Below are 21,790 nucleotides of genomic sequence, written 5' to 3'. Positions count from 1 at the left end.
CAGTTGTGTTATTAAGCAGTTCCTACAAAGTATGAATTCAGAAGTCTGCACTTCCCATTATCCCTTGATGTGATGCCTGGGCACATGTTGCATTTCATTTCTAATTACATACGTTAGGATAAATTATGTGCTATTACTCAAAATAAATTGCTCTTTGATGTAAGTTCAGCATATGAGTGGCCGGTTATACCAAGCTGAAACGGAATTTAGTACTGTTGTGCCTAGTCCAAGATAATTCTGTGTGTTTTATAATAGAACCAAATCAGCAATTTTCCATTGTTTCTCAGTACAATGTGGCCATTGTGAAAGAATATTTTCCTTTTTAAGTTTGAACTAAAAATTCAAGTGGTAGGTGAATGGCATTGACAGAGGCAGAGGAAAGGTGATCCTTTCTGGTTTGCCATCTCCGATTTCCATATCCCTTCAAAGAGAGCAGCCGCTAGGTGACTCACTGCACTGTCGCTTGTGTTCATTGTGCTCTTGTGAACGTGCTGAGTTCCCAGTATTTGTGCTGGTACTTATCATAGGAAGATACCACTCCAGTGTCTTAGCTGCTCTTTGGAGTAACATAAAACAGAGTTGTACACAATCTGGGGTAGGGGGAGAGAGGGAGGACACACACACTCTGTTTGCAGTCATTTAAAGGTCCCGTGGTTGTTCCTGGGGTTGTTTTGGTGATAAATACCGACCCTGCTACGCTGGAATGCACAGACAGTGCTCTGCTGGGGCAAATCAAGCACCTGCTTTTAACACAAACATAGGACTTCTTAAATGAGAGGACTAAACACGTTCCTGGTGTCAGACCTTAACTTCAAGAGCTTTGGTTATTTTGGTTAATCTGTAGCTAGCACACATATTATGCTGGATGGAATTTGTTAGCAGCAGGAGTTACAGGCAGCTCCAAGGCCGTATGGAGCCGTGAGGCTCTTCAGCGTTTGCAGTTCTGCCATTGGGCTGCTTATTTTACAGGAGCATGTGTGTGTTTGCTCCATTTTGGTTTTAATTATTGGTAGTAAATATGCTTCAGGAGTGAAATATGTTTTGTCAGGAGAAATCTGGAAGTGCTTTCTCAGGAGAAAAATAATTAGAAAGGTTAATGCAATCCACTCTGTAAAAGGCTTTAAACTCATTTGCTTGGAGATGTGGAGCAGATGCTTTGTTCACAAAACTGTATTAAATTAACCCTAGGGGGGTCCCATTACTGTTTCTCAAGTACAGCAAAAATGGCAAATTAAATATATATCAATTTTAAATATTGAAGATAAAGTCTGCCTTCAAATATGTACAGTGCCCCATGCAAACCACAGTCATTTTACTGTGTGCTTTGTTTCACACAATACTTCGGAGAGTGAAAATTGGAATTGTAGCTTTTCTGTATTAAAACAATAGATCTCCTTGGATAGGCTGTGTAGGACTGCGATTTTAACAGGATGGCAGAATCAATACTGAAAGTCCTGACCTGCAAGTCAGTTTCTTACAACAATTGGAGACTGACTTGGGGAACAATTTCCTATTGAGGTAAACAGGGAGAGCCAATGGGTTGCCCCTGGCTGAGAAGGGCTTGCTCATTTTTTGTGGAGAGGTTTTCAGCACAGGTCGTATGTGCATACAGAATTGTAAAGGGCCTCATCCTGCTCTTTGTGGGCTTTTGAAGTACCTATGCTGGGCCATGAGAAGCTGAAGTGTGCTGGGAGTCCTGCCCAGCAGCAATCTCTCTCTTGTTTGATATTGCCAGGGCAGTACACCAGCTTCTATCAGGTTAACTCTGGCACAGTGATAGTAACACTCACCTGACGCAGATCACATCCGCGACTCTCAGTCACCACCTGCTTGTGCCTATCTGGCTAAAATTTTGGCTGCGGTTCCAACACACAGACTTCCTCACAGGATGTTATAACCCAGATGTTTCAACCAGAAAAGGAAGGGGCTAGCTGGATAAATATGTATTGGACTCCATATAAAACCAGTCTTAATCTCCCATCAGTTTTAAAAACATTGGTTGTGCAGATTGTGTTTCCTCCTGTAATATAGAGAGGAAGAAGATTTTACAGCGCAAAAAACCTTGTTCGGGTATTTGTGCGAGCGTGCTTTGAACCTGTTGTGACCCCACTGTCGGTGCTAATGTGGGATGAATTGCTGGAGTGAGAGATGCACAAAAGTGATTAAAATGGGGAATTTTGAGTTGTGTGAATTTCCTCCCTTTGAGGTTAGCCATTCCATCCATCATTTCAGTTACAATAGGTTTGTTATCTCTGCTCATAATTTTTCACTACTGAAAGCATAGCCATCCCTCTGCTGGGATTAAGGCAGAAATTTGCAAGGAACAGAGGTAACTTTGGGGCTAAGATAAGAGCAGCTGTTTCTCCAGAAAGCACTTGAGAAGAGTTAATGCTGTTCAATGTGTTTCTTGATCATTGCTTGAGCCCAGATCTCATACGTTTTCTCAGGCTGATGGGACAGCAATATAAAACTTCTGCATTTTATTCCCTTGTTCTATGTGCTCAAATTTATTACTTCCCCTTTGCCTAGCTAAACCCAAAGATACATGATATCGGAAAAGCTACTTGGCATAAATACAGAAATGCAGTTCAGTCTGAGGCACAAAGAAAACAGCTGCAGAGGCAGGTTTCTTAATGGAATGTGAGGTTTTCATTTTATCACTTCCCAGGTCATCTGTCCAGGTGACCTCCGTGAGTAATATTCTTTAAGCACAATAAATGAATTCCCCTCAGGTGTGTTAGTGAAGGGCTCAGCCTCAAGCTCCCCTCTCACAACTGTGAAATGCTAATAAGGCAGCTGCCCAGTAGCCTTCCATTGTTTCCTGCTTGCATATTTTTTACAGCATTCCTGGCATCTGAAATGTGATTTATTTATCTTATGTCTCTATCCAGCTGAAGACATTACAGCATTTGTGCTGGGTAGTGATGCCCTTCACCGTAACTCTCTGTTTGGTTACTCCTTTCCATGGTTTGAGCCCAAGTGAACTTGCCTCAGCTTAGGAAAGAAGAAAGCCCACCTCCCCAGCCTCCATCCTCTTCTGTCTCTTCTCCCACAAGCTCTCTCTCATGGAAAATGGGAATCCTTCTCCATAAACTCGTTGTGGGGTACCCAGCCAGAGTCTGCCTGGCTAAGGGGACTTCTGCCAAAGTCACGCTGGCTCAGTTACTTGTTTCCTTTGACTGGCATTTTCCTTTCTTCAGAATCAACGTTTACATACCCCAAGTTAACCAAAATATACCCCAATTCTGTGTAACTGACAGGAAAGGTGGCCTGGGCCATTCATTTATTATCTCCTCACTCAACAAGAAGTCCAGGGGAAGGGAGTCTTGCCCTAAAGAGTTGTTATCTTTCTAGAGCTCACCAGAAAGTTTGAGAAGCCAGTTTCATGCCTTCTAGGATGTTTGGCACCTGGCTTGGTACCAGCAGCCTGAGTCTACATTGGAGAACATGTCCAGCTTAGCCTAAGAACAAGCCCAGCTCAGCCTGTTCGCATACAGTCATTCACGAAAATACATGAAAAATGGAGTCAACAACAGGCTTGAGCCGGTCTGCTGGATTTGAAATTACAATGGGAAGGTGTTTTCCAGGCACCTGGCATAAGAGAGAACTAAAAAGAACCAGAACCAAACCGAACCAAAACCACGCTCCCCCCAAAACAACAGAAAAAGGCAAAAGAAAGAGATGTTGATAGCACTGAAGTGCTCTGGCTGGAGCACTTCCGTAAGCTGTGTGTGGCCATAAGCTACAGTTCATCTGGGGAGTCATTGAGGAGTTTGGGGCTGCCAGACCAGTGTCTTCTGGGTCTTCAGGCTCCCACAGTGTAGCTGGGTTGTCTTCACTTGAGCTAAAAGGCATCCTCCATCAAAGAGGCCCATTGGCTTCAGCTAACTCACCTATGATACATGAACCTGGAATTGCCATCTTCCTGGTCCTATATTGCTCCTTGTCATTCTGCTTTTATTTTCTGACCTCTCCCATCCTGTTCTCTCTTTCTTACCCTGTATTGGTTTCCGTGGCCAAAGTGACTCTTACAGAACTGCTACAAGGCACTAAAATCATGCCTTTAAAAGCCTAATTGCTGGAATGTGGGAGGGAGTTTGCAATTAAGCTGCTTTTACTTCCTCAGCCGTAATGTTGCAAGCTGAATAAAATGCCAGGGTCAAAAGTGTCTTCTTCTGGCTTAATTCCTTCATGTCCTCATTTGTACATGCTTTTGTCGGAAACAGGAGCACATGCCAACAGCAGCAGCTCTAGTCCCAACAATTTTTTCTCATTCCCCACAAAGTCTCAGGTGCTCAATGCCATTTGAAAGAACTGTCAAGTTGTCAGAGAAGAGTTTCACCTATCAGAGGTGTTGTATTACAAAAAGGAATGAGAGTATTTGGTTAAAAGTGCATTTACCCCATTAGGCTGAATGCATTTTTTTTTTCCTTTTTCTATTTTTTTAATGATAGTTTTCACAGTTGGAATAGGCATACTTACACATCAAACTGCAGACAATAGTTTTTAACTTTTGATTGGTAAACATTGATTTTATTGTCATAATTCCTCTTGTTTTACTTGGATGCCTTCTTATCAGAATCAAAGGCCCTGTGAGATCCCAAAACAATACTCTTACTTTGCTACGGTGTAGCCTGTCAGGTTTTATTTCCTAAATATGTTTCAGGTTACACTCACACCCTAAAAACCTTTAATAGTTTGATTCTGTAAGGTCAAGGCTAATAACCTTGATGTTTACACACTCTTGGGTCCAGCTCATATTCACTAAACCTGCCTTATATGGCTATATGTCCTCTTGCAAAATTCCTGGAAAAGTGATGAATACATCAGCGATGAGGAAAGCACACTTGAGTCCACCCTACCAAAGAAACTAGGACTCATTCAAGGAAGGGCGAGGTTAGTGGTGCTTTGTTAACCAAAGAATTTCATGAGAAGAAAGCTGTTACCTCTGGAAATCTGCTATTCAGTGGCACAGGAATTCTGATTTATTGCTCCTGGCAAATTGCTTTCAGCAGTGTATGTTACACCTTCATGAGAAAGGCTCACTGGAGCAGGACCTGGACTGCCCCATCTCTCCTGCCAGCAATCTAGAAGCATTTGGTCCTGTTTTGCTTTGTTACCTTGGGCCTAAATATTTATAGCACCCTCTGTGAAAGAGAGATTGGCTGGTCCTATCATGCTACATCATGGAGGGACACGCTGGTATGCGATCTTTCCCACACCTGGGTGTGTTACTTCTGAGGTCACTGAGGACTTTTGTGCATCTCTGGTCCTTTTTATTTTTTTGTGTCCTCCACTTCTCTGCTTTTTGTAAGACAAAAAAAAAGAAAAAAAAAAAGGAAAAAAAAGAAAAAACTAGAAGTAGGAAAATATTTTGTTCAGTCCAAAATATAACTTTTTTTTTTTTTCCCTCCAAAGGTGATGGTTTTTCTTTTCTTGTAAATCTTAATTGAAATCTTTTTCATGGTTTCTGAAATGGTGGTTTCTTACCTGACACTATTGAGTTTTGGTTTATAAGAGAAATTGCCACGCTTTCCCTTCCATGGAAAACGGCTTAATATTATTGGGGATCTGCTCTGCAGTGGCAGTATGGGAGCGCGTGCCCAGCAAGTAGGGAAGATTACGCAGGGCTGAGTGGAGTCGCTGGTACAGATCTGTGCTAAAACTGGCAGGTAGGAGCAGAGGGGCACCTCTCTTCCCCCCCGTCTGGTGTGCTGGGGAGGCGGCGCTGCAGCCCAGGCTCACGAGGCTGGCTGGGGGTGCCTCTGGTGTCCCCTTCCCTTGAGTGCCTGCCGTGTGCAGCATTGGTTTGTAGGCAATCCTGTGTCTTAGGAGAGCAGAGCAGCCCTTGGAGCTGTGCCTCCTCTGCAATGGGACTCCTGGGGAGTCAGGGTGCAGAAGAGCAGGGGGCCCTGGTGTGGTCCTCTTTCTTCTCCTCCATCCTCAGTCCATGTACTTGGCTTTGCTGCAGCCGTGCTATTGTTGCTGTTGTCACCATGATAGGTAAGGTGACAACAGGTGCAAGGTCTCAGTGGCGAGGCTGTATCCTTTCATCAATGACTCTACTAAAAATTACTGCCCCTCCTGATAAGCCCTCAGCCTGCCAGGCGTGGCAGCAGAGACGGTGCCAGGTGAGTCACTGCACTTCCCGTGTGGCAGCCGATGTCTTCTCCTCGCTGCTCTGCTGGCCTGGCTTCAAGCAAACCCAGTGGGTCAGTCCCAGCAGCAATGAAGGGCTGTGCAGGGTACGGGCTGGGGCTGGCGGGTGGAGGCAATGCTCTCCGTCTGCTGCGGAGGATTTACTTTACAGCTGCGAATTCTCAGGGATGTGTTGATTTCCCATATGTAAGCTGTGGCCAGTAAAGCACAGGAGAGACCTTCAGCGGAAATTACATGTGAAAAAACAGTGTAATCTCATTTAAACTGAAACTGAGGATGGGTGTGGCTTTCCTGTCTAGAGTTCAGCTGGCCAGCTGTAAATGAAATAGCTCCAACAGCCTTTTATTCCTACAGGTAATCAGATATTGCTCATCTATTGTAGATACGCTGTGCTTTGCAGTGCTAAATCTCAGCTATAGAAAAAGGGTTTAGGGGAGTAACACCGTGTTAGGCAATTCCTGGTGCGTATGGCACAGGGCTAATGCGTAAATGTGACCACACCCCCGAGCTTTTAACTCCTTTGCACTCAGGCGATGGTGGAGCAAGGAGAGCACCTTCCTGAGCAGTGGGAGACCTGCACCCCTTATTCCCATCCCACATCTGGAATGGCTGAAACCTGCACAGCTGGGACAGGCTCCCCTTGGGAGTTTTTTCTGTTTTCTTCCTCTATGGCTTGTTCAAGAAGACTGGGGGGACACCAGGGAAGTGTGGCAGGACTAGTTAGTAGTACTTTGGGCACCAGAATTGCAGCTTTTCTCCTGATTGGCAGGTATAGGTGAGGGGAAAACACACAACCTGTTACACGACCCTTTCTTTTAATAAAGATTCAAATGCTGGTCCCTGTTTCTCCACAGAAATTATCTTAGTGAGTCCTGGCAGTAGCTAATGAGGTCCCTCCTTGACGCCGTCAGCTTTTCACTTGGGCACCTTTACTTTGCTCAAGCCTTAAAATACTCACTTAGCTCCTTGCCTAAATCCTGTTAGCTCTTGTGAGATGACTACTGTGACTAGGGACTACCAGTGCATGGTCCACCTGTGGCTGAGATGCTGTACCCTCTTGGAGGTCTGATTCTGCAACTTTCCGCCATGCGAGTCCTCAGCTAATCCCAAGGGAGAAGCTTGCTTTGGCCAGTGGTTCAGAACCAAGGCTTTAAGTTACCAGGTGATATTCAAAGAGCTTACATTTGTGGGTTGTATGCAATTCATGCTACTGCAGCTCTTTCAAGATTAATCATATAATGGGCTATTATATGTATCTTTATGACTTGTTTCGTCGTTGTGTTCCTGACTCAGTGGGCAATCTAAGAGAATGCTTCCTGAAATTAATTACTTTTGGGGCAATTAACATCATCCATGATCATGAAACAATGCAAGTAACAAGACTTCTGGTTTTTCTCATCTCCCTAGGGAGGAAGTACAGGTCTGGGACCTGAGTCAGATAGCTTCAAGCCAGAGATTTGAAAAGAATGACTCCTCTTGTCCTCTGAAGGAAAGAGGAAGGGAGAAGCTCTTTCCAGACTCTTAACATATAAGTTTATGACCCACTTTCCTGGCTCACCACATGAATGGAGCGTGATGGTGTGATATGACAGGCATGCATGCAAACATCAAGATATTATTTTCCTGGAGTGTTTGTCTTCTGATCAGCTAACACTGCATTTCATGGGACCTGGCTCACTCTGTTGTCCCTTGAAAGCCCTGACCTGCAGGTGTAACCCAAGAAACTGGCCAGCGATGAGACTGGCTGGAGACCTGTGACAGGACTCAGGGATCCCACTGAAAGGCACATAGAAATCAGTTGCATGAAATAACAGCAGGAAAGATGATAGCCAGTTACTGTCATCGTGGTCTTGATTTCTCCTGATGACTACAGCAAGAGTCTTTCTCTGATGAGTAAGGTGCCCATCAGGCCATGCATGTCAGAGCCGTAGCCAAGGTTGGTGACATGCCAGACTGAACTGTGCTGGAGCGTCTGCAGGCAGAGCCTCAGCCTGCCCCTGGCCATGCGTGCCTGCCCTGGCCTAACGCCCCACACGCCTGACACCCAGGCAAGCCGAATGGAGACCTACACAGGCTCAAACGAGCCACGGAAAGAAGGTGAAAAAACAGAGAAGGTGGTGTCAAATAAATGCCAGAATTGATACAACAGAAGACAAAAGAAAAGTATAGTCATGAGGGAGGAAAGAGCAGCCATTTAAGTTGGTTTAAACTATTACAAAACCACACTCTGAGCCAGCAATGACATCCAGATCAAAACACAGGATTTCCCTGTCCTGTGTGATGCTATTGTGGCTCCCTGACTTTACTTTGTTATCCACAGTAAACATCCTTCAATGCAAGTTTGGGCTTCTAAGTGCTCCATAAAACTACCGAATGATCATGTGTTGAATAACCTCCCTAAGGAAGAATTGCAAATACTTGTAATTTACAGCTAGCTGAAACCTACTCAGCAACCGGACCAGATTGGGGAGGCTTTCTTTACAAAGACAGTCAAAGTACAATTAACTGATGGTTCATAAAACCTTGAGGCAAGTTCATCCATTTGTTTTCTCTTTTTCAGTTCAATTCAAAGTCTATTAAATCTCACCTTAAATGATAGGACATTCTTTTGCTTGAAGTCAGTTTTCTCTTGTTGAGCTTGTGTGAAGATACAGTGGTGATGGCAAATGAGGGAGTCTACTTGCTTACTGTTGCTCCAGCTTATTTTCAATGGGAGAAGCATTTTTCAGATTTGGGTGACAGAAGCTGTTATGAGATCACCTAGTAAATCCTTGGGAGGCAGTGTGTTAGGCACTCTCAAACTCTGTCCTTATATATTGTCAGAATAGAGCTTCATATATTATATAAGAGATTAAGTTGGTATGACTGGTCTATAAATTCCTGGCCTGTCTTTTACCCTCTCTAACAATAAGCCTTATGGTTATCATCCTGTTGTCCTTTTGAACCTCACCAATTGTGCTGGAGGTAATGGGTTATCTCCAGAGATTATCTCAGTTTAAGTAGTCTATGTTTTACTAGACCCTAACAACCGCAATATATATTTTATTAGACTAGTGATTAACTTTTTTGTCTCATCTGCCTTGTTTCATCTATCTCCTTCGTCTCAGCAAGATTTTGTGTGTGGCTCAAGGGTCGACTTAAAACATTGCCTGATCTACGTAAAAAGCCAAAAATGAGCTTAGGCATTTGACTTTACCAACTCTGAGACTGTACTGAGACTAACAAGAATGCTGTTAGGCCATTGAAATTAATACAGTTCAAACTTCTTAGATGGCTACATAGCTGGATATGCTACAGGCCTTGCTGGAAAAATTTTATTCATTTGCCTCTTTAGTTTAGAACTGGAAAGAACATATAGCACAGATGAAATACAAGTACGAGGAATTATTTTATTGGCATAAACATGAAGGTGCGAATTCCCTGTGAAAAAAAACCCCATATTATCCTAAGAAGAAATCTGAGCAGATCTCAGCTTCTGCAAAATAATTTCTGCAGAGCTATAAAACTATAGAGCTGAAATACAAAATATTATACTCTGAATTCTGGTCATTCTAATTAAGCTGTCTTCTTCCATGCTGGCCGAGCTAGAAATGTAGTTCTCCTGAATGCTTAGAAGAGGTTTCTTAGTATTGTGTCCAGACAGTTCTTAAAAAAAAGAGTTGGGTCCTGTCCTCTGAGGCAGGCAGACCTGGCTGGCTGTGTGTTCCCAGGGGAGAACAGCACAGTGACAGCACTGGAGGGTTCTCACCCCTGCAGGCAGTGAAATGCCACACTGACATTTCAGTGATGGCCCCGGGTGCAGATTTCTGTACAGAGGCTGCCTATAAAGACAGTGTTGCTTTTAGGCAACCCCCCCACCAAACACACGCACGCGTGCGTGCACACATGTACACACACGCGCCTTTCTGCGGAACTGTTGCTAGCTGCCGGGAGAGCCAGAGGGCTGCTCTGAGATGCCAACACATCTCCGGTGCAGCCAACGTAAAATTTTTTTCCCTCTGGAAATGTTCAAAACTGGCCTCGATGACCAGTATCTTCTTCAAAATTTCACGTTAAAAGAATCCATTTTCTTGTATGGTTTTTCTGATTCTGGAAGAAATTAGTTTTGGAAGGCTATACTTTCATGTATGTTTATTATTATCATTATGAGAAGGGTATTCTGAAATACAAAGGGTTTGTTTCTAACAAGGGGTTCTTTGGCCTAACTGGGCTAGACAAACCAGCTGTTCTACTTTATCCGACTGTTTACCTTTCTAATTCTCCTTTCCAATATGAGCTAGAAACAGGATCTTGTTGATTTTTTATATTTGTATTTTTTCAGGTGGTGCCAGGTGAATTTGCAGAGCTGGTAGGCGTGTGAGTCACTGCTGCTCTTGTCCATGCAGAGTGCATTTAAAAGTAATATTGTAAATATGCCATGTTCTCACTTTTCTGCAGTTAACTTTTGGCATGGGACTTCACTTTGTGGTTGCAAATGCACTGCAGGCATGCTTTAATGGCAACATTCAAAATGTAGCAGAAGCTTCTATCTAAACTTGGCACCTAAACACCTCCTTCCAGGATTGTGGAGATGGGTTGCCAGAGTAAGTTCTCTTCAGCATTTATCTGTGCATCTGACCCTCTGTTGGCATGGGATGGGCCCGTGCAGTGTGAAATGAAGTTACAGCTTCAGCATAATGTTGAAATGTAATAAAGCCTCCAGCCAGATGAAACTTGTAATTGGTATGTCACTTTCAAGTGAGGGAATGGCTCAGGCAGGTTCAGCGTTCTGCCGGAGTTGCAGAACTGCTGTAATTAGCCTGCGTGGTTTTTAATATTGCTGAGAAAAAAAGTGCACTAATTTTCAGAATGACAGTCTTCTGCTGCCAATATGCAGCTGGCACCTAAGCATTTCAACCAGGTGAAGTGTTTGTGAGCAGTAAGGCAGGGTCAAAAATTGCTATTGCCAACACAGGCTGAGTGACTTATAAAGTACTGTGAATTCCTGTGGACACAGACATTAGACTGTCGTTAAGGCTGTAATCTAATGTAAAGATTAAACTCTTCCTCTCTCTGCTCCAATGCAGAGCATATGCTGGAAACATGAGCAGATGGACTTAAGAAAGTAACTTTACTGCTGGTCCTTCCCACCTTTCAATGCTTGACTTTTCCCCCTGTCCTGAGGACATTCTTTTTATAACCAATGTACATAAATTTGTATAGACACACACAAACACACACGTATATAGAGAGAGACATTGGAATCCAGTGTGCCTGAATAGATTTCACACCTTTCTAGAAACAACCTTGGTGATATGAAAGCTCTCTTGGCAAAAGGGTGCCCTTGAGCTAGCTAGCATACTGCATGAGGAAGTTCCTACAATAAATATGCGTGGGAGTTGCTGAATATATTTAATCTATATTTGTCTGTCAGAAGTAATAAATTTAAAAAAAAAAAATGTAGATGATAGGTTTATAGTTATTTAACCCTGAATGTGGAGTAACACCCAACCAACTCCTTAACCTGCTCTGCTTGTAAGAGTCTGAATGCTCATGAATGCAGGCAGTGCTATTTGGAGCATTGATGCTCTTTGATATCAAGTTTGTTTAATAGCTATCAGAAAGAATTTATGAGGAAAGAGCAAAATAAAGGACTGTATCTGAAGCAGGTACTTTCAATTCATGTCTACATGTATATAACCAATGATTCAAAAAAATAAGCTGGACTAGTGCATTGTGCATCTGCCGATTGACACCTTTGAAAGGCAGCACAGCACTTCTAAGCTTCATTCTCTTGCAGGTGTCTTCAAGTATTCAGTGGCCGAGGTCAGATCAGGGAGATAGAAATCACTGAAATTACAGTCCACCTGAACTGTAAAAAGTGGTGTTAAATGACAGATTTATCAATATCCTTGTGGCCTTTCTGATCTCTTGAATAATTTCTCCAGGTCTTTAGTCACATGGCTGAGGTACAGTTGTGTAATTTTCTCAGTCTGAAGTTGAGCCTGGGCTGCAGGAGTGTCTTCATCAAGCTGCTTTATACAGCTGAGTTCAGGCACGTTGAGCTGTAGTATGGATGGATTACCTGTACATTTGAAAAATGTATGATTTATTTTTTTAATAGTAAGAACAAACTTTATATTATGGGAAATAACACTAAACCAATACATTTCTGTCTTAGCTAATGCATGCCTGTTCTATAACTATAAGTTATGCAGACCTTCCCTTTCTTATTTCTTTCAGCAAGGATGAGAAGGTGATGTACGGCCTCGCATCCACGTGTTCTTTATGATCATGAGGGTTCCACAGTGTCCATTGCTGCTGCAGGACGTTAGTAAAGAGCAGCTCCCTTCCAAAGAGATGTATCTACTGAAACCAGAGAAAACTATTTAAAAAAAAAAAAAAAAAACCACAACAAAAAACGCAGCAGATTTTCAAGTAGTATATGATCATATAACTGTGCACTTTTTAATGCAAAGATTTGATTGATATTGCTCTTATTGCCTCCAGCTCCACAGGGATAAGTGAGTCTTGCCAGGAATGGTGATTGTTTTGTTTCTAAACTGTTACACTTTTCTGAAACACTGAGTTGCTATGGATATTCCCATTGCCCTAGAGAACAGTTTTGGTGGTATCTTTGACCTTTTTTTTTTTTTATTGTGGCATACAGCCCTGTACATTCATTTCACATGCATGTAGGCTCCTAGCAGACACTGAAAAAATTGCACTTGGTGCAACGATAGTCCTTTTAATAAGCTTTTTAAAAGTATTAAACAACAAACTACCACACCAGTACTTTGCTGAGAAAGTGGCATGGCTTTTTGTCACTGGAGAGTAACTTGAGGTGGATATTTTAGGGAAGAATGGAGCTATGACCCTATGGTTTTTCAGATGGCAAAGGTGAGTTTAATTCACCCACTGCTCTTCTAGACGATACCAGGAAAGACTGGTTGTTTTGAAGCGCACCAAGTTCATAACAGATTTTACTGATGCCAAGAGCCTTTCATTGATCTGACAGGTGAGCAACAATAAATAGATTACCTTTGGGTGCAGGAATCCAGTAAACTCTTCAAGAACAGGTAAAACTTGTTGGTCTTTTCCTGCAGTACATTCTGAACCATTACATTTATACAGAGAATGAGATTTGAGCACATGCTGATGTTATTATTTCCTCTGTACTTTTGCGTATGCAGAGGCTTAGATATGCAGTACTGGAGGGTATTTCTGTCCTGAAGTGGCACTATATGATTTTTTTCTTAAAGTGCCTACATGCTTTAGAAATAAAAGTCCCAATTTTTATATGCGACTCATGATGGCAGCAAGGCTTCTTAAGGCCTCTAACATCCTGAAAAGAAGATTCCAGGGTAAAGTTTTCCTGCGTGACAAGGTCTTTGGTGATTCCTAAAACACCTCCACCTATTCAATTACCTTGTATCTGGGCTCTGTGCTCGGGCTCTGCAGGCATCTCAGTTCTGTAGGGAGAAAACTAACTCCTCTATTAGTAATTACTGCTAACTAGGTCATATATTATCACAGAAATATAACTGAGGCTGGCCAGTACAGTGGAATTTCTGAGACATGGGGCTTTTAGCAGATATTCCTTAAATTTTACATCAGCTAAGAGAAAAACACGGGATTGATCTTGTGAAGAAACTACCTCCAACTTCATTACTGCTGTTAGAATAGCAGATTACTGCGGTATTCTGCCTTGGAGGCACAACAAGTAAATTATTCCCATATGAATTTCTTTCCTACAATTTCTTAAAACTGGGCTGTTCCCTCCTGAGCTGTGATCTCTGTTCCTTCCTTTCACTTTGTTCAGCATTTACCAAATGACAGATTCAATACAAACTTTACCCATCTATCACCTGCTATGCACAGGCTGAGGTCTTTTCCCATTCCCCATACCTAAGTAGGAACTAGGTTTCTAAATATGTTTAAAAATATAGGCTCAGTCTCCACAGGTTCTTCTTTAACCCATCAGTTGGTTATACCTAGGTTTCCAGGTGAGCTAGCATCTCTAACTCACAGCTGTTAAAAAAAAGGGCAGCAGAATAAAACTGATCTCGAAGTTATATTAATTACTAAAGAAGCTCCAAAATTTCAAATTAAGAATTCTACAGTACATTATTATCCTTCTCCCCTTTCCTCCCTGATTTTAATGTCTGTCTTTAAGGAAAAATGAAGGCCCATAAACCAAAATTAATCTATACATCCAAGTCTAGTGCTTTAATTAATGATAACCTCTAATACTTTTATCTACTGAACATGGTAATTAACATTAACATGGTAACTGTAATGAGAAAAACAAGTGCCACATTATGCAAACATTTGCACTGAGGGCCCAAGATTTGACTCCATCTGGAAGCCATCTATTGATTACAGCTGGTGAAAACAGCTAATGAACAAGGTTAAGTTTCCTCCTTATCTGAGACCTTTTTCACAATTGACTGCACTGCTCATTCATCAGCTAGGCAAGACTCAAAGTCCTGTAAGAGATCAGACTGCTTCTTGATGTGGGGCTTGCTTAAAAGCTCGTGATTAGTGAGTTGATTAAAGGAATTTCCAAAGCCAGTCAGGTCTGACTGATGGTGACTATTACAGCTGTAATGGGAGAGCTATACTGAAAGGAGAGGACAAAAGGATAAAAGTACAGTAAAGGAAGCTGTCAGTGCTGTGAAAAATCAAAGCTCAAACAAAAGCACAGTAGATTCTGGAAATAGATATGGGGAAGCTCTTTTTTGGTGGTGATGACCCACTTCAGGAAAGTCTGTAAGTTAGTGTTGTGATTTTTCTTTCAACATGTATTTTTCCTTTCAGGTAAGGGTTGTATGAACTTTCATGGAGGCAGCCCTGTTGGCTTGATTAGAACAACACAGAAGTACAGAGGCATTTAAAAACTGTGAAAAACTATCTGCTTTGCTGTGAAGCTAAGCTTTGTGCTAGGGAATAAGGAAGGGATTTTTCTTTATGCTACTAGAAGGTCAAAACATCTTGTTTTAGTGTCATAGGACAAACCAAGTTAATGCTAATGCTGGTTGGAACAAATGTTGCTCTGGTCTGCTTCTTGTAGTTAGGCTGGGCCACATGGAGTTTGAATCCCAACGAGCAGATGATATTGCTTTCAACTGGAAAATATTTCCTAGTCTTCAGCTAAAGTTAGCTTGAAGAATTTATCTTTCTAACCCCATGAACCTAAACTGGTTTGTCATTCTTTCACTTTATGCCAAGAAGCTTTTAAAATCCTGTAAAGATTATATGGTACTGAAAAAACCCACAGAAGCACCATTGAAATACCATCTGCTGTCAGCAACTGTCTTCGATGCACTGGAGATGGCACCATTTGCACTGTGCATAGAATAGGAAATACCAAGTTACCATGCTGGTTTTTTCTAGCCAAGTCTTCAAAAGTGTTAAAGGGTGCAACATCTCTGACCCCTCGGGGTAGCCATTTCTAGCACGGCATCACAGTTCTGGTAAGAAATTTTTTCCTAATGCCCAACCTGAATCTCCCAAACCTCAGCATGATGCTGTTGCCCTGTTGTCCCTTATCACTACTGTGACAAGTTTGGTTCTGTCATCTTTGGGGCTTATTTTCAAGTACCTGTAGGTTGCTTTACATCTCTCTTTTGCCCCCTCTTCACCAGGCCAAACCAGCCCATGCTCTTCAACCCCTTCTTACAGCTTATGTGCTGTAGGTTTCTCACAGCCTTGGTAGCTCTCTGCTGGATCCTCTCCACCTTCTTGGCTTCCCTCTTCTTGAACTGGGAGGGTTCAAGTCACAGCACTCCAGTGCAGTGTTACTCCACGCCAAACAGGAGTAACAACCTCTGTTGGTCTGCTGGCCGTGCTTCTCCTAACATACCCCGTTATGCCATTTCCCCAGTTCACAACGTAAGTGTGCTGTTGGTTCAAATTTCACTTGTTTTCCACTGTAACTCCCACACGCTTTTAAGCAGATCACCTGCTCAGCCGGTCAGCCCCAGCTGGCACTGATATCTGGGGTTATTCGACCCCTGGTGCAGAGATTTGCACTTCTTGAACATTGAGTCTCTGTTGGCCCAGTGCTTGAGTCTGTGTGTCAAGATGAGGGTGTCCCTGTTGTAGATCCTAACGCAGCTTAGTCTTGTTTCCACTCCTGAGGAAGGCCGAAGTATTCATAGGAAGCCATTTCACAAAACGTATAGCCTGTTTCTCTTGAAAACTATTAGTATCCAAACCTGTAGTTATTTTTATAGTTTTCAGTTATTCGTAATACTCCTGGATGGCAAATTGATTAGTATCTCCACTAGTAAGCCCTGACCAAATCCTCTGCCTAGTGCAGGTGCCATCATCAGCAGTGTGGCTGTCTTTTGCAGAGACCAGCAAGAATACATAATAAAAGAAATTAAATGTTATTCAGCACAGCGACAAATTGATTTGGTGTACATGGAAGAGCTGAGCCCTGTAATGATATATGCATAATGTACGTAGTAATGGGAATACAAGCTTGTACCTAAATATGCCTGTCTGTGGGACAGCAATGAAAGAACAGGATGGTAAAGCTCCTGAGCCCCTAAAACTAGTTGTGTTTAAGGTCAAGCATTTAAAAACTACAGGCCAATGAACATGAGGGATTTTTAAACAGTCTAAATTGCATGCTGCTTTATTGCCGGGGGTGCGGGGGGGAAGTTATAGCTTCAGTTACAGAAAGCCTTTAACGGAACTTGAAAAGCCAAGATGTGGTGATTTAATTTTTTTTTTACAACCTGAGGTTTTGCCACACTGCTGTTTATATCAAACTGCAAGCTTGGCTTTCATGGAACTACCCCTCCTGCACCCCCAAAAGCCCTTAGAGAGAAAGCTGTTTATAGGGACAGGTGTCTCATATAATGAACTATTAAAAAAAGATTCCAAACAGACTTTATCCTATAAAATCCCTATTGTGGATGCAGTTATCAGTCAGGTGCAAAGAACTAGGTACTGCACAGCACAGGTGTGAGAAAACTCTTTTATTTCCTTAAACGCAAATTACAAAGGTCAGAGCTACATGGAAGGGCTCACATATTTGAAAAAGTCACAGAAAGAAGAAAATGGCAAGTGACGCAATAGTGGGATGGTCTGCTAAATTCAGCTTTGGGTGAAAGCCAGTGACAGTTAAACAAGGTAGCATCAAGAGGGAATATGAGGGTGCAGGGTTTTTAAATAGCTTTTCATACAGAAATGCTGGGGTATTCCCACAAGCCACCACCTCGGATTTTATGGTATGCTTCTGCTAAGTACATTTCGGGAAATATGGGACTCCAACAACTAGAACAATATTACTGAAGATGCTTCCCATCAAAGCTCTTCGGGGAGTAATAAATAGCCATGAGACGTTTGCCGTGGCTCTCTTGTCCTTTCAGAAATTACCTTGCGTGTGAACAAAGTTTCAGTGAGCTAAGCTGCATCTCCTGATATATCCCTTTCCAGTGAAATGGCAGCTGGAAAGCAATCCTGAAAGCCTCTGAAACCTCTTACCACCAACAGTGAATTATCCCTTACTTTAGGCTTACCCCTTACAGGGCCCATGTTCTTAAATTCCCTCTCAACCCCCTGGAGGGTTCAGTTCTTCATATATAGAGGTACTGCAAGACACCGGGGTGTGTGTCTGCATGTGTGCATGGGGATTTCCTGCACTGTTGTAACCTTAACCTTCCCCACCTGGGGAGACCTTGCAGACCCACGGGCGACCATTGTATTAACACAGCTACTGTTGTAATGAAGAAGGAACCAAGCAGATGTTTCTCACTTTGTTTTGGCAAGAAAATCCTCGAGCCACGCTTGCAACATCCTTTGTTTTGGGAACCTCCCTTCCCTCCACCCTGCCCTGACTTTTCTGTGTCTGGGAATGTATTTTGGGTTATATAGAGGTAAACAATATGTTACCCTGACTTCTCTGCTAAATTTACAGGAGGTGGAACCGACTTTGATGTGGGGGCAGAGATGGGACTGCTGGATTATTTCTGATCTCAACTTTGTCAGCAAGATGTCGCATTCAGAGATTATCAGCTAAGCCAAAGCAAAAATGATGTGTATTTTATAGCATTTTCAGCAAGCCTGTTGTACAAAGACATTCCCCAAAAAAACATTAATTGATTTATCATGGAAGGGGGTGGGGGAAGAATAATATTTTGCTTACTTTAGGAGGACAGTTATTGTTATGGCAGAGAAAGAGAAAAAATGTTGGGAAGATCTTCACAGAAACCCTCCTTTTCTTTTCCTCTTCACCTTTGTCTTATCCTGAAAAAGCTGTTGTTAAATAAATAGCATGAATGTAAAATTTAAACTGTTCCCCTCCAATGCGGATGCTTCTACTTAATGGACGGGAGCACAAGTCAAGTGTAAACTATGAGTTATTTGCTGTCCTTTTCATGGAGACAGCAGGTCATGCTGGGGCTTCGCTGGCAGCCAGAGCTAAACATCCTGGGGACTGCCTGGGGTAAAGGGAAGAAACCTTGCCAGTGATGCTGTTAGCAGTCAGGAGAGTGTCTTCTTGCCCAAACCACAGGGTCATGAGCATTTAACATGAATTTCATGTTTAACAACAATTTTGTTAAAAGTTTCTCTGGCTTGAGATGTTACACTGATTTTTAATTTTTTTTTTTTAGCTCTGTGTCTACAGAGAAAAAAGTACTGGCCAAGGCCCTACAAGCAGACTGCACGAGTAGGAACAGAGGCAGAGCAAATTATACAGCTGCCACAGGTGGTTGGTATAAACTCATGAGAGATCAGGGACCACTGTCCAGGGCTACACCTTATTTACCTTTGTTTTCTCTTCTGGCTGGGAATCAGCTAAGTGGCATTTGCTGACTTTAATGGAGAACCTGAGAGCAGACATGTGCTTTCCAAGGGGTTTTCCAACTGCAGTTAACACGACTGTTTGATCGAGGCTGCTAAGTGCATTTTTCCCAGGGAGCGAGGGCCCACAGGATGGGTAGAAAGCGGCCACTCGCCTCTGTGCTGCTTAAAGTCCTCCCAGGCTGACGTGATGTGCTCACCCCAAATTTCTTCAAGCAATCCTTGCCAAAGCATCCATGCGACAGGCCACGTGTCTGTTCTATAAAGCCCACCCGTGGCCATCCCCACTGTGTGGCATCCTGCCCCACACTGGTACAGCAGGCGCTGGAGGGGAGCCAGCCCGACGGGCAGTATCTGGCTAGCTGAGAGCACTGCTTTTGCTCTGGCAACGGAGGGAAACAAGGCACCGATTCATGACCATACGCAGATAGGTAGAGCCTCGCAGGGCTTGGGGATGGGCCAGGGGTGGTTGCCACAAGCTGGGCTGCTCTCTGGCCCTGCGGGGAAAGGAGGCATACGCGGTGATGAAGCAGATGACGTGTGCCTGCCATTGTCATTGAAGTCACACAGCGAAGCTTGCATGTGGACCAGTAGATGTTCTTCCAAAGCTGCCCCAGTGCTGTGCTGTGGTGAATCAGGCTTGGGGTGCTGGGCTTTTTTTTTTCCTCTCTCTGAGTCAGAGCTTCTCTGTTGAAAAATATGCAAAATTGCAAGTGGGGCCCAACTTTTAAATCTACATATAAACACCTTCACAGATCAGGCCACTTTGGGTTCTTATGCTTTTTCTCTCTTTTTTTTTTTTTAATGCCAATGTAACAGATCTACATCTGTAGCCACTGCAGTAGATGTGAAGAACACAAGGTTGCCTGTAAAGCTCAGGTCCATGTTTTTCAGGCGCACAAAATACGTCTTCTTTCATAGGCGAGCATATTATAGACTACAGAGAGTAGTCTACTAGACATGGTCTTCGGGGCATGGTTTAGGAGGCATGGGGGTGTTGGGTTGATGGTTGGACTTGATGATCTTAGAGGTCTTTTCCAACCTTGATGATTCTATGTTTCTGCAGAATTCATTGTGCCCTATTTACTATCCATTATTATCCCCACAATAACTTAATTACAACCCTAAGCCCAGGTCACGATGAATCTGTCTGTCTTCTTAACAGTAGAAAATAACTGGTCTAATGAGGAAAAAAGGCCTTGGTGGACGGGTTATCTGCACTGTGTATTCAGAAGGCACAGCACTGGTCAGGCTGCCGGCCTGCAGACGTGGCTGTACAAGAGGCAAATGCCAGACCAGCGCTGACTTCCCCTACCTCAGTGTGCAGAACTTCAGAAACCTGCAAAACAAAATCCCTTAGCAATGCCCAGCCCTTAAACCTTGGCAGCATCCATTTCAGCTTCTTGTTTGCTCCATCTACATGTTGGTAAGGCAGTTGTGAGTAACCCTGTCAGGGCTTGCAGTGAGGGTCTCCTGAGGTAAGTCCTCCCTTGCTGGAGTCACTGGAAGTGCCTCTTTCCTGATATCCAGATGGTCTTGCTTTCTGCCAAGTGAATTTCAGAGCTTCTGAAATTTCTCCTTTCTTTTCCACACTGCTTGCTTGGCCTTTCTCACTTTCAGTTTATTCACCTCATACTTTCTTGCCAAGGTAGCATTTTCTGCCTGACCCTGTCTGGTAACACTTCTCACTGGACGTTTGGCACCGCTCCTCTCTCACCAGAGAGAAGCCAGCTCCCTTCCCTCCTCCCCACGCTCCAGCTTTCCTACCCCTTCCTTAATGAGCCGCTCTGGCACTCACAGCTCTTTCAAATGCCTCTGCTTCAATCTTTCACACCAGAAGACAATTCTTCCTCCATCTCTTTGAGTCAATTAAGATGTACCAAAACTTTTGCAATACCAAGCAAACAAAGAAACAAACTTTTGCAACACCTGCAGGAGCATTACTGCTTTGGAAAACATCAGTTATTGACTTCCAGGTTTGAACTATTTTCATGTTGAGTAGTAGCATCGTTAAAAAAGGAAAGACTACAACAATGCTGCTTGCAAATATTACTTTGTAGGTTCTCCTTTTCAACAGCATGTATATCAGGCCTGGGTTTCTCATCACAGCCTCCCTTTATTTTAAAAACTCTAATCTTTGTCCGTATGCTTTTAAACAACAAATACAATCCTATTAATATTATTTCAAGGCTATATGTATCATACGTTTAAAGCAGCTATTTTCCTAGTATCATGAAAGAAGAAACTTCTTAAGTATCCTTATTTTACTTTTGAAAATGACAGACTAAAATTCCTGTAATCCCAGTTTTCATTTCAAGCACGAAGCAGGAGCCAGATAACACACCTAATGCAACGTGCTAGCAAACAGAGAGAGCTGGCAGCCCACATGGCCGCCCTGTCCCTCCTCAAGGACAAAGGCTGTCTTTGAAAGCCTCCATTGTTCTCTCTGCAGCATCCTGCACGTTACTGTGTTGTAACTGCAACGCACGCACAAAGCTAACCTCAGCACAAACACACCATACAGCCTGGCCCAACTATGCCGCCAAGCAACATTTTTATTACAAAGGGGAAGTTTTAGAGTGAAAAAGCATATTTTATCTTTACATTATTTCCTCACTTCTAGTTAACAGCTTTTTTTCTGCAAAGTCTGTTTTAATCTCAGTTGCAGATCGTTCATCCTGCATTCCACATCCAAGGTTCTCCAGCCCTACAAAGTTGCAGGGGGTTTAAACTCATGCAGTTTTATATTAGGGCTATGCCCAATGTCCAGTGTTTTGAGTTAAACTCAAGTGTGCTCATGTATCCTGAGGTGCAGGTTTGCTTTCCAGGCAGA

The sequence above is a fragment of the Phalacrocorax carbo genome, chromosome 1 (assembly GCF_963921805.1).
Source record: "Phalacrocorax carbo chromosome 1, bPhaCar2.1, whole genome shotgun sequence".
Lineage (NCBI taxonomy): Eukaryota > Metazoa > Chordata > Aves > Suliformes > Phalacrocoracidae > Phalacrocorax > Phalacrocorax carbo.
The sequence above is the reverse complement of the archived record's forward strand: the minus strand, read 5'-3'. Positions refer to the sequence as shown.